This window comes from Pelophylax lessonae, assembly GCF_965119305.1.
Source record: "Pelophylax lessonae genome assembly, chromosome: 6".
Lineage (NCBI taxonomy): Eukaryota > Metazoa > Chordata > Amphibia > Anura > Ranidae > Pelophylax > Pelophylax lessonae.
This window is the reverse complement of record NC_138773.1, coordinates 266,426,951-266,438,692: the sequence shown is the minus strand read 5'-3', so window position 1 is coordinate 266,438,692 and position 11,742 is coordinate 266,426,951.

The following is an 11,742-nucleotide window of genomic DNA, read 5'->3' as shown; positions in this document are numbered from 1 at the left end:
GACATGTCGCAGGTCCCAGGAGACTGCAGGACCATTCACAGGGCGCAGCTTGGCTCACGCATGCACAGTGGGCAGCCAGCTTAAAAAATCCCAAGGAGTCAGTTGGCTGCCCACAGTTAGAATGCCAGCGCTTGGACCTAAAATGCTGGATAGGGTGAGGACATCGCTGGGATAGGTAAGTGTGTGCTTTTTAAAAGTCAGCATCTACAGTATTTGTAGCTGCTGACTTTTACATTTGCGTTTACAGGGTGAAGATCCTCTTTAAGTTGTTTTTTATACTTTTTATTAATTTGCTTTTGCTGCATGCATTAAAAAATATATTGAAAGCATGGGTGTCCAACCTTTTGGCTTCTCTGGGCCACATTGAGTGTAGAGAAATTTTCTCGGGCCGCAAATAAAATATATACTATAGTTAAGGTATATAAGTAATAAAATGCCACCGCCCCCTTCCCACGCTGCCGCACCCCTCCCCCCCCCCAGCACAAAATTAACACAACTAGAGGATGATCCCTTCCGAGGCAGCCTCTGCCTACAGTTAGTTGGAAGCCGCTGTGGCCGTGCCCCCAACCCGACTTCCTTCCTCCCCAGCAAAAAAAAAAAATTGTCAGGGAGCAGTGGGCCGCATTGCCTGCAGGTCCGGGCCGCATGAGGCCCCCGGGCTGCATGTTGGACATGCCTGCCCTAAAGTATGAACATCTAGCATGACTAAACCACAATGGGTTGTTTTAATGTCACTTTCTAATTACCCACTTGAACTCTGGAAGGTTTTACCCCCTTCATGACTAGCCCATTTTTTGGTACTCAGCACTGCGCTACTTTAACTGGCAATTGTTCAGTCATGCAACACTGTACCCAAATGACATTTATACAATTTTTTCACACAAATAGAGCTTTCTTTTGGTGGTATTTCATCACCACTGGGATTTTTATTTTTATTATATATATATATGGAAAAAGACCAAAAAATAAATGTTATAAAACATATTCAAGTAAAAAAGTTTAAAAAAATCAAATTTCTTTAAAAATTTAGGCCAAAATGTATTCTGCTACATGTCTTTGGTAATAAAAAAAAAAAAAAATCAATAAGTGTATATTATTTGGTTTATGTTAAAGTTGTATCATCTGCAAACTATGGGATATATATATTTAAAAATTATTCAATTCTGATGTACTGATGGCCAATCTCATTTCTTGAGGCCCTTAAAAATGCCAGGACAGCACAAATACCCCCCAAGTTTGGAAAGTAGATGATGGAGTAGTATATGAGGTATTCAATAAGACGCATGGAAGGTTTTTTGAAGTTGTTTTTAGTTTTTTTTTCACAATTCTTTGGAAAATAAAGAAATTGAATAAATTTTTTATTTTTTTTTTTCCCACAATTTTTTTTTTTACATACTTCCAGCAGAGCAGTACATCGTCATCATATGACTGTTGTGGCAGGGATCAGGAACACTGACTGGTGACAGTATGTTAAAAAAAAATAAATACCATTTTTTTTGTTTTTTTTACATACTTCCTTCAGAGTAAGGGTCCTTTCACGCAGGCTTTCCGCTCGGCGGACTCCGTTTTGCTAAGCGGAGATCGATCCGCTGATCCCGGCTGAGCAGGCGGATAACAGCTCCGTCTCCGCTCTCTGTGCTGAGACGGACCTATCAGATCCCCGCTCTTCTTCATAGGAGATAGGATGAAAACAGACCGCCTGTCTGTTTTCATCCGATCCTATCCAATCTGATCCTCCAGACAGAGGGAAAATAGGGTTTCCATCCGTCTGGATTTCACGGACCACATTGGATTGGATAGGAGCGGGTGTCAGCAGAGATGTCACCGCTGACATCCGTTGCTCCATAGGGCTGCATGGAGCATCTGATCAGGTCCACCTGAAGAACTGATAGGCAGACCTGATTGGAAAGCCCGTGTGAAAGGGGCCTAATTCAGTGTCAACTAAAGGCCCGTACACACGATAAGAAAATCTGTAGGGAAAATTCGTCCAACGTCCGATCTGCTGATTTTTGGATTGTTAGTATGGTGCTTTCGACAGCCAACTCCGACTTTTCGGCTGACAAAATCCTGATGTGCAGGCTATAAAATTTTTGTCGTCCGTAATACAACGTCCGATTTTCGTCTCATTTGTACAGATTTCGACGGAAAAAAATCCTAAGAACAAGACTAGGCATGCTCAGAGACGAAATAACACATACAAAACAATCCAACACATGACATCACTTCTGAAGTAGAATTCTGTCGAACGGGAAAATTCGTTTGAAAATAACCTCTTCACTTTCCACATCAGACTAGCATGCCACAAAAAACGGACGACAGATCGTTCGATAATCTGATCGTGTGTACGGGGCTTTAGTAACAGTGTGGGGAAAATTGACTAAAACTGGAGCCTGGAGTGTGGCAGGCGCAGCACTGCAAAGTGCCTTATGCGCTGTGGCATTAGAAGAATTGGATTTCTCTGACTTCAGTCTAATCAGACTGTCTGTTACTCTATAAATGTACAACATGTGCTGAATACAGTATAACAAATGGTGGATATATTTCTCTCTCTATTGCTGTTTGCTATAATGATTAAAGTTTGCTATGGCGTTAGAGTTGGTTTGGGTTTGTTCGTTTGCGTATTTGTGTTCGTTCGATAGTTTGAGTTCGCTATGACGTTAGAGTTTGGTGGACACCTAACTAGTTCAGTATACAGTTCTAATCACATTACTAACAATAGGAACATATACAACTGTTAATTACCTATTTTTGGCCACTTGCCTCCATAAAACATACTCTGTGGATCTGTGTGTCTGTTCAGCTCTCTTCTGTAGTGGAAGGAGAAGACTGGCTGAAAGCATGAGGCTTCAGACAAAAAATGAGTGTAAAGCCCCGTACACACGTACCGATCGTCGTCATACAAACGCCGGCGGACGAAAGATCTGCCGATTGTACGCTTGTTAGTATGGTGCCTCCGACAGCTGTCTGCGCACATTCTGCGGACAAGAGTCTTTCTTGCAAACATGAAAATTTTTGTATGCCGACACCAGAACGGACGATTGTTCGCCAGTCAGTACAGAATTCTGCCGACAGACCGCAGATTTGCAAGACTGGGCATGCTCAGAAAAGAAAAAACACAGGGAAAGTTAACCATTACATGACATCACTTCTGCAGTCAGCTGAAGTCGGCGGACAACATTCTTGTGCTGTCTTTGCACTTTTCAACAGACATCGACATCCCGGGGAGAAAAGACGAACGTTTGTATGACGACGATCGGTACGTGTGTACGGGGCTTAAGGCTGGCTGTAATTGGCCAAGACTGTTGCTGAGTGTGAGATTGGCTGTGATTGGCCACAAACTCCTTATGGGTAATAAAGTTTAACTCTGTGCTTTCTGGTTTCAATTCTGCTGTGCCTGAGCTTACCTTACAGGCATATAAATGAATCTTACAGGCATATTTCCTTTTTGCTTCTGTGAACACAACATACAACTGTTATATGACATCCAAACATGAAATCACAGTAAATAACTGCTTTTGTCTCTCACACATAAACATATGCACTGTACTGAGGTTATTAGCAGGTCTAGCTGTATATGCATGTAGGTCATATTAGCAACCTAGGACAGGTTATAGCTGGCCAGCTACATGGAGAATCTGGTGCATCTGTTCATAGTAATCAGCTTCTAAATTCAGCTTGTTCAATGAAGTCAAAAACCCCTCGTTCACATTGAAGGCGGGTTTGAAATCGTGCGAGTTTCAAACCTGCATTTCATTGCGAATCGGGGTGATTTGAAAGACATCTGTGCTGGTTCATGCACAGATGTCTATTAAAATCTCCCCAAAAGTTGCCAAAACTACTGCAGGAACTGCTTCTGGAATTCAGCGCAACGCCGCAAAGTCGGCGTCGCATCGATTCGGATGGTGTCATTGCCGGCAATAGGTGTAATTTGACATGGTAAATCACAAGTCAAATCACCCCGATGTGAACGGGGTTTACACCTAGTAGCTGATTGTTTACAGCTGCACCAGATTCTCTGTGCTCAAGTCTTAGTAAATCTCCCCCTGTACTACTCTGCAGTAGGAGGGTGTATCATATATATGCACAGAAGTACCAATATTTGGGGCTCATGTGCCCATGTTCACATGAAGATCATATGTAAAACATATAGGTGAGTAGAAGGTTGTGGGGAAGGAAGCACAGAAGAAAAGTGGGTAATACAAGAAAATAGTGGATTTGGGATAGAGAGGGTAATGAGAGGTGATGGGGAAGGGTATAGAGGGGCCTCTTCGCCATTATTGGGGAATCGGAGGATTGGAGATAAGACAACCATAGTTTTAAAGAGGCGTTCCGCTTGGGGGAAAATAAATTAAGTTAGCAGCTACAAATACTGTAGCTGCTGACTTAATATATAGACACTTGCCGGTCCAGGGAGCCCACGATGTCGGCGCCCCAGACAATTCTCGGATTGGTTGTCAGGTGCTGCCACCACCATTCATAATAAGGGAAACCGGTAGTGAAACCTTTCGGCTTCTCAGCCGGTTCCCTACCGTGCATGCGCGAAGTGCGCTGCACTTTCTAATTGGCGGCAGGGGAAAGGAGAACTTCAGACGGACGGTACCGTTGCGCTATTTCCCGGAAGTGGGGAAGGGTACCTGTCAAAAACAGGTACCCCCCCCCCCCCCTCCCCCTGAAAGGTGCCAAATGTGTCACTGGAGAAGGGGAGGAAGCAGATCAGCGAAAGTTCCAATTTTGGTTAGAACTCTGCTTTAAGGGGCTAATAATTCTTGGCAATTGTCGGAAGTCAGTCCAGGCAGCCCAGATCTGAGTGTATGAATCCTGTTTATCATTGTCCTGAGTAATGATGGGCTCAAGCATATTCGGATCATACCCCCCAGGAAGCCATCATTGCACAGTGCCAATCATAAGCAGTGACAGTGAGGCATTTCCCAGCCGGCAGCTGCACATACACACACTGCCTATGATTGGCGGTGTGCAGTGACGTCTTCCTGGCGGGTGTGATCTGAACACGCCTGAATCCATCATTAGTCCTGAGTTATACAGAGTTCCATGCGAGAAATATAGACTAAATCAATGAAGTGACCCACTCTAAAAGGGTAGGTGGTTGGGGTGAGCACCAGTGGTTTGGGATCCCAGTAGGTGAGGCAGTGAGGAAATATCTGAGGATGTCACATTCAGCATGTTTAAAGAAGTACAGCCAAAGCTATTTTGGCTGTACTTTTATTATGGATCACAGGAGTGCAGTTCAGCCCCCGTTTACACCTATTTGTCCTTTGGAACCATTCAAATCGATGCGATTTAGACTTGCACCAATTTGAAAAAGGTTGCTGTACTATTTTTGGCAATTTCATGTGCGACTTTATTATTATTATTATACATGATTTATAGAGTGCCAAGAGTTTACGCAGCGCTTTACAATATAAAAGGGAGACAATACAGTTACAGTACAATAAAAGACAAGAGGTTTAACCACTTCAATACTGGGCACTTTGACCCCCTTCCTGCCCAGGCCAATTTTCAGCTTTTAGCGCTGTTGCATTTTGAATGACAATTGCGCGGTCATGCAACACTGTACCTAAACCAAATTTATGTCATTTTTTCCCACAAATAGAGCTTTCTTTTGGTGGTATTTGATCACCGCAAGGTTTTTTATTTTTTACTACTTTTTACTACACAAATAAAAAAAGACCGAAAAGTTTGAAAAAAAAAAAAAAGTTTTTTTTGTTTAGGTTATAAAATTTTGTAAATAGATACGTTTTTTCCTGCACTGATGAGGCCGCACTGACAGGCACTGATGAGGAGGCACTGATGGGGTGGCACTGATGGGGTGGCACTAATATGCAGCACTGATAGGCGGTGCTGATATGTGGCACTGATAGGTAGCACTGATATGCAGCATTGGTGGGCACTGATAGGCAGCACTGATAGGCGGCACTGATGGACACTGATAGATGGCACTGGTGGGCAATAATGGGCACTGGTGGGCGTCACTGAGAGATTGCAATGATGGGCACTGGTGGGTGGCACTGATAGATGGCAATCATTGGCAGCTCTGATGGAGAGGGCATTGAAAGGGTCCCTGAGCCCTAATTGGCATCCCTGTAAGCAATGGGCGGGCATCCCTGGTGGTCATGGGTGGGCATCCCTGGTAGCCATGTGTGGGCAATCCCTGGTGGCTCTAGTGGCACCCCCCAAGGGTCTGCACTGGTAATCAATGCTCTGACCCCCCCCCCCGTCAGGAGAGCCGCAGATCGGCTCTCCTCTACTCATGCCTGTCAGGCACAAACTGAGGAAAGCTGATCAATGGCACATCCTATTTACTATGTGACCAGCTGTGATTGAACACAGCTGGTCACATGGTAAAGAGCCTATGTCATTAGGCTCTTTACCGAGATCAGAGTTGCGGTGAGTCAGACTGACGCACCACAGGACCGACCGCCGGTGGCGCGCAGAGCTCTCTATCCTGCTGGACGTCATATGACGGCCAGTCAGGATAGTGCAACCACTTTGCTGCCGTCAATCTGCTATAAGGCGGGCGGCAAGTGGTTAAGAGAGCCCTGCTCAGAAGAACTTACAATCTATCTGTGCATGAAGTTCCTTAGATGTCGTCAAGCTGCACATAAAATCGTACTGACCAGTAGCTATGAAATGGCGCTGAAGTGGCGATTTCAAAGCCGCATTTAGTGTAAACGGGGTGCCATTCTGCACTCCTGTGACCTGTTTTCAGCCTACAGCAGGCTGGCATCACAGAGCTATTCCAGGCTCTGAAAAGATCCTGAGCATATGATCGGTATCCGCCCAAAAACCCGGACCACCAGCTCCAGTGAGCGCTGGGGAAGCAGAGCAGAGAGCCAGTAACTGACAGTCCCAGGCTCTTGCTCACAGAATGCTGAGCGATCAGTGGTTCCTGATTGCTCAGTTCTCAGTCTTAGAGCCGGTGGGGGACAGATGCTGCATCAATATTTATTCTACCTAGGTGAGTATAATTTTTTTTTTTCTGAATCCCCAACTTCTTTTTTAATTGAGCCTGGTAACAAAGAAAGAACAATGTGAGGAAAGTCAGAGGCGTTGGAACCCATAGTCTTGGTGTAGTGATCCAGAATTGTGTCCCAGAATTTCTTGATGAGTGGACAGGCCTCCCAAATGTGAGACATAGTTCCAGGGTGGCTGTGGCATCTCTAGCATTGACCTGAGACGGAGGAATAGATCCTATGGAGTGCTGTAGGGCAGTGTTATTAATGTATGAGGATTCCTTAAATTAGTTTCCTGAGCTTTGTTTGCCAAGGAGAGTTGATTTGTCATGATACAGGCTTTTTCCCAGTCCTCAGAGGAGAGGGGAGCTCCAGGTTTGATTAAAAGATTAAAAAATTGTATATAAAAGAAAAACATAGACCCAATTTATAATCCTAACAGATAGTCCCATACAATAAATATAATGCAATACCAAAAAACTATCAGCGCAAACTCAAATGGTGATAAAAACACAAAACCACTGTGCGTGAATAAAGTGTTATAAAAATATATCCTTAAATGTGTAAATGCATATCTGCTATTCCGGCTGCATACACCAATCGTGTTCACAAATCACAACAAATTCATAAAAATATAAAAACGTGCTGCGCCAGAAATACACAAATCAAATCAGTGATAAATTATTAATAATAAACACAGTTCATAAGGCACACAATCGTGCTCGTGCTCAAATCTAATAAACAATCCAAAAGTCCCAGTGTTCAGCTGAAATGTGATCCAGTAGTGATTAGCCACGAATAATGTGAACACCACTTAGTAATAAATGCACTCACATTTGCAGGGCACACAGCCGTGCCTGCTATGCTGACAGGTAGTGTAGATAGTGCTCCGGAGAGAAGATCTGCGTCGGCCACGCAAGCTCCGCCCCCCCCATACGCGTTACGTCAAAGTCAGAGGAGCATCACGCTCGACGTAACGCGTATAGGGAGGGCGGAGCGTGCGTGGCCGACGCAGATCTTCTCTCTGGAGCACTATCTACACTACCTGTCAGCATAGCAGGCACGGCTGTGTGCCCTGCAAATGTGAGTGCATTTATTTTTCTTCAATAAAGCTGATTGGAATTTATAAACAGAGAGCACTAGATTCTGCCCTATTTTTATCCCCACACATGTCCTGGAATCCCCGGAGCTGATTAATAGGGAGGCCCTTTCCTGGAAATCTGCTATCCATGATATATGTGATTGCTGGCCCGTTTGGGTCTGACGGGAAGGTGAGAGGCTAATCTATCTGGTGGAGGGATTCACTAAGTGGTGTTCACATTATTCCTGGCTAATCACTACTGGATCACATTTCAGCTGAACACTGGGACTTTTGGATTGTTTATTAGATTTGAGCACGAGCACGATTGTGTGCCTTATGAACTGTGTTTATTATTAATAATTTATCACTGATTTGATTTGTGTATTTCTGGCGCAGCACGTTTTTATAATAAATATAATGCACCTAGCATTAAATTAAGTCCAATGCTGCCAGGAAAAATGGAGTGGGAGAAGATCATAGTGTAGTATAGGGTTTCTAAACTAAGGTTCCTCCAGTGGTTGCTAGGCGTTCCTTGAGCAATTTCTGTAATTTTGCAAGTTCCGAATGACACTGTTGATCTTTTTAGTTATCTGTAAGATGGTAACTACTCCCAATAACCACAAGCAGAGGCGGCTCTAGACTTTTTGAGGCCTTAGGCGAAATTAAAATATGAGGCCCCCCTTGCACGATAAAAAAAATAAATAAGCAGGCTATATTATTAACTGTATAAATTGCATATTTTAAGGCAAACATTAATACATCTCAAAACCTCGGTATTCAACGCACTGTGAAGGTGTTGAACGTTTTTTTAATAATAATAATGATTGAAAAAATATATATTTTTTTTAATAATTGAAAAAAAAGAAAATAATTATTATTTTTTTTAAATAATTAAAAAAATAAATGAATAATAATCATAATAATAACCACACTCCCTGTCTGTCCACTTACCTTTAAGCAAAGGTAAGTGGACAGGGAGATGAAGCCTGCAAAAACTTCCCTCTCATCTCCTCTTGGGAAGGAGATGGACAGGCATTGAGAACAGGCAGGGGAAACAGAGCCATTAGTAACTTCTTGTCAAACTCCCGGCCACCACAAGAGGGCGCCAGTTCCCCGTTCTCTCACTGAAGAAGGCCGAAAAGCTGCAGCCTCAATTATCGGATGGCGCGGTAGTCCGTGCACTCGGTGAGTGGTTGGGGGGGCGCAAAAGGGACAGAACACCTCCTGCAGTGCACCCCAGGCGCCAGGTCGCTAATTCTAGTCGCCAATGCGACCTGGCACCCGGGGTTTGTCAAGCCCTGTGTTAATATTAATATATTATCAATATATGAATATATTATAATAATTAATATAATAAAAATAATATATCCACCATCCTAAAGTCTGTTTCTGATTGTTTAGTCAGACATTCACACCAGTGGCCTGCTGGAGGTCATTTTGTAGGGCTCTGGCAGGGCTCATCCTGATCCTCTTTGCATAAAGGAGCAGATACCGGTCCTACTGATGGGTTAAGGACATTCTATGGCTCTGTCCAGCTTTTCTAAAATAACCACCTGTCTTCCTGGTATCTCCTCCGTGCTCTTGAGACTGGGCTGGGAGACACAGCAAACCTTCTGTCAATGGCACGTATTGATGTGCCATCCTGGAGGAGTTGGACTGCCTGTGCAACCTCTATAGGGTCCAGGTATGGCCTCATGTTACCAGTAGTGACACTGACCCTAGCCAAATGCAAAACTAGTGAAGAATAGTCCTAAAAGATGAGTAGGGGGAAAAAATTCAGTGTCCTCCACCTGTAAAACCATTCCTGTTTTGGAGATCAACTGTTGCCCATCTAGTGCCCCTGTTGTTAATTTCATGAACACCAAAGCAGCTGAAACTGATAAACAACCCCCTCTGCCATTTTACTGACCAAATCAATATCCCAGGAGTTTAATTGACTTGATTGCTATACTCTGATTAAAAAATTGGTCCTTTCTTTTTTTTGAACAGTGTATATATCATAGTTTGTAGACGTGATAACTTTCACACAAACCAATCAATCTACACTTATTGGGATTTTTTTTATCAAAAACATGTAGCAGAATACGTTTTGGCCCAATTTAATGAAGACATTCTATTTTTTTCATTGGATAGGTTTTACAGCAGAAAGTAACACATATTTTTAACACCAAAAGAAAAGCTCTATTAGTCCCGGGTCACACTTGTGCGATGCGGGAAGGCTGAGAATTCGCAGCCTGTTCCCGCATCACAAAGCACCCCTGGCAATTCACACTGCCATATGCGATACGCAGAGGGTGTCAATGAAATGTTAACGACACCCCCAGTTTGATCGCATATCGCAGTGCGATCTGACAGTGCGCTCAGGATCGGATCACACAAGTGTGAACCACAGTGCGATCCGATCCTGATGCGCCTGGAAAAAAGGGTCATGTGCGTTTTTGGTGCGGATACAGTGCGAATTCAGCCATACAAAGTGTATGGCTGAATTCGCATCCGCACCTCCGATCGCATGTAATGAAGGAGCAGCGCGCTCCGAATTACATGCGGATCGGCGCACTCGCAAAAGTCTGAACCGGCCCTCAGTGTGATAAATTGTATTTGAGTATAGCGCTGCAACTGCAAGAGCTGCAATAGCCAGTTAAAGTAATGCAGTGCCGAAATGGCAAAAAATGGCCTGGTCATAAAGGGGGTAACATGTTCTGGAGCTGACGTGGTTAAAAGAGTTAGTGAATTGTTAATTTTTTTTAAAAACCAATAAAAAAAGGCTGCAGAGACGTTATTAATCCAGTTTGGTGTGTCCAGTATTCTTTGTATATTTGGAGTATATGTAATACCACCTACCGTCCCCTGTTACATCACTTCTGCTTTGAACGCAAAACATGTCGTCACTTTGACACCTGCGATTCATGAAGTGTATCCATATTTTTGACCAAACTCTGTGTGTGTGTGTGTGTGTGTAAATATATATATAAAAATAAAGTATATCAGACGGGGTTTCTCTTTTCCCCCCTATCTTTTACCACTTGCTGACCAGCCACCAAAACATATACTGCAGGTTGGCAGATTCCCGCAAAATGATGTGCCCATATGTCGCTTTGCAGGAGCGCACGCACCCATTTGCTAGGGCAGAGGGGAAGCTGATCTTTGAATAAAATAACTGGAAGGTACCTCACTATGGAGATCTCCTTTTTTATACCCATGGGGGGAGCTATGTAAGAGGCACCGTGACCCAAGGACTCGCAGAACTTCTGCTGAAGATAAGACCGTGGCATAAACATGGCTCTCAGTCAAGTCCTTGGGTCACGGTGCCTCTTACATAGCTCCCCCCATGGGTATAAAAAAGGAGATCTCCATAGTGAGGTACCTTCCAGTTATTTTATTCAAAGATCAGCTTCCCCTCTGCCCTAGCAAATGGGTGCGTGCGCTCCTGCAAAGCGACATATGGGCACATCATTTTGCGGGAATCTGCCAACCTGCAGTATATGTTTTGGATGGCTGGTCAGCAAGTGGTAAAAGATAAGGGGGAAAAGGGAAACCCCGTCTGATATACTTTATTTTTATATATATATTTACACACACACACACACACACAGAGTTTGGTCAAAAATATGGATACACTTCATGAATCGCAGGTGTCAAAGTGACGACATGTTTTGCGTTCAAAGCAGAAGTGATGTAACAGGGGACGGT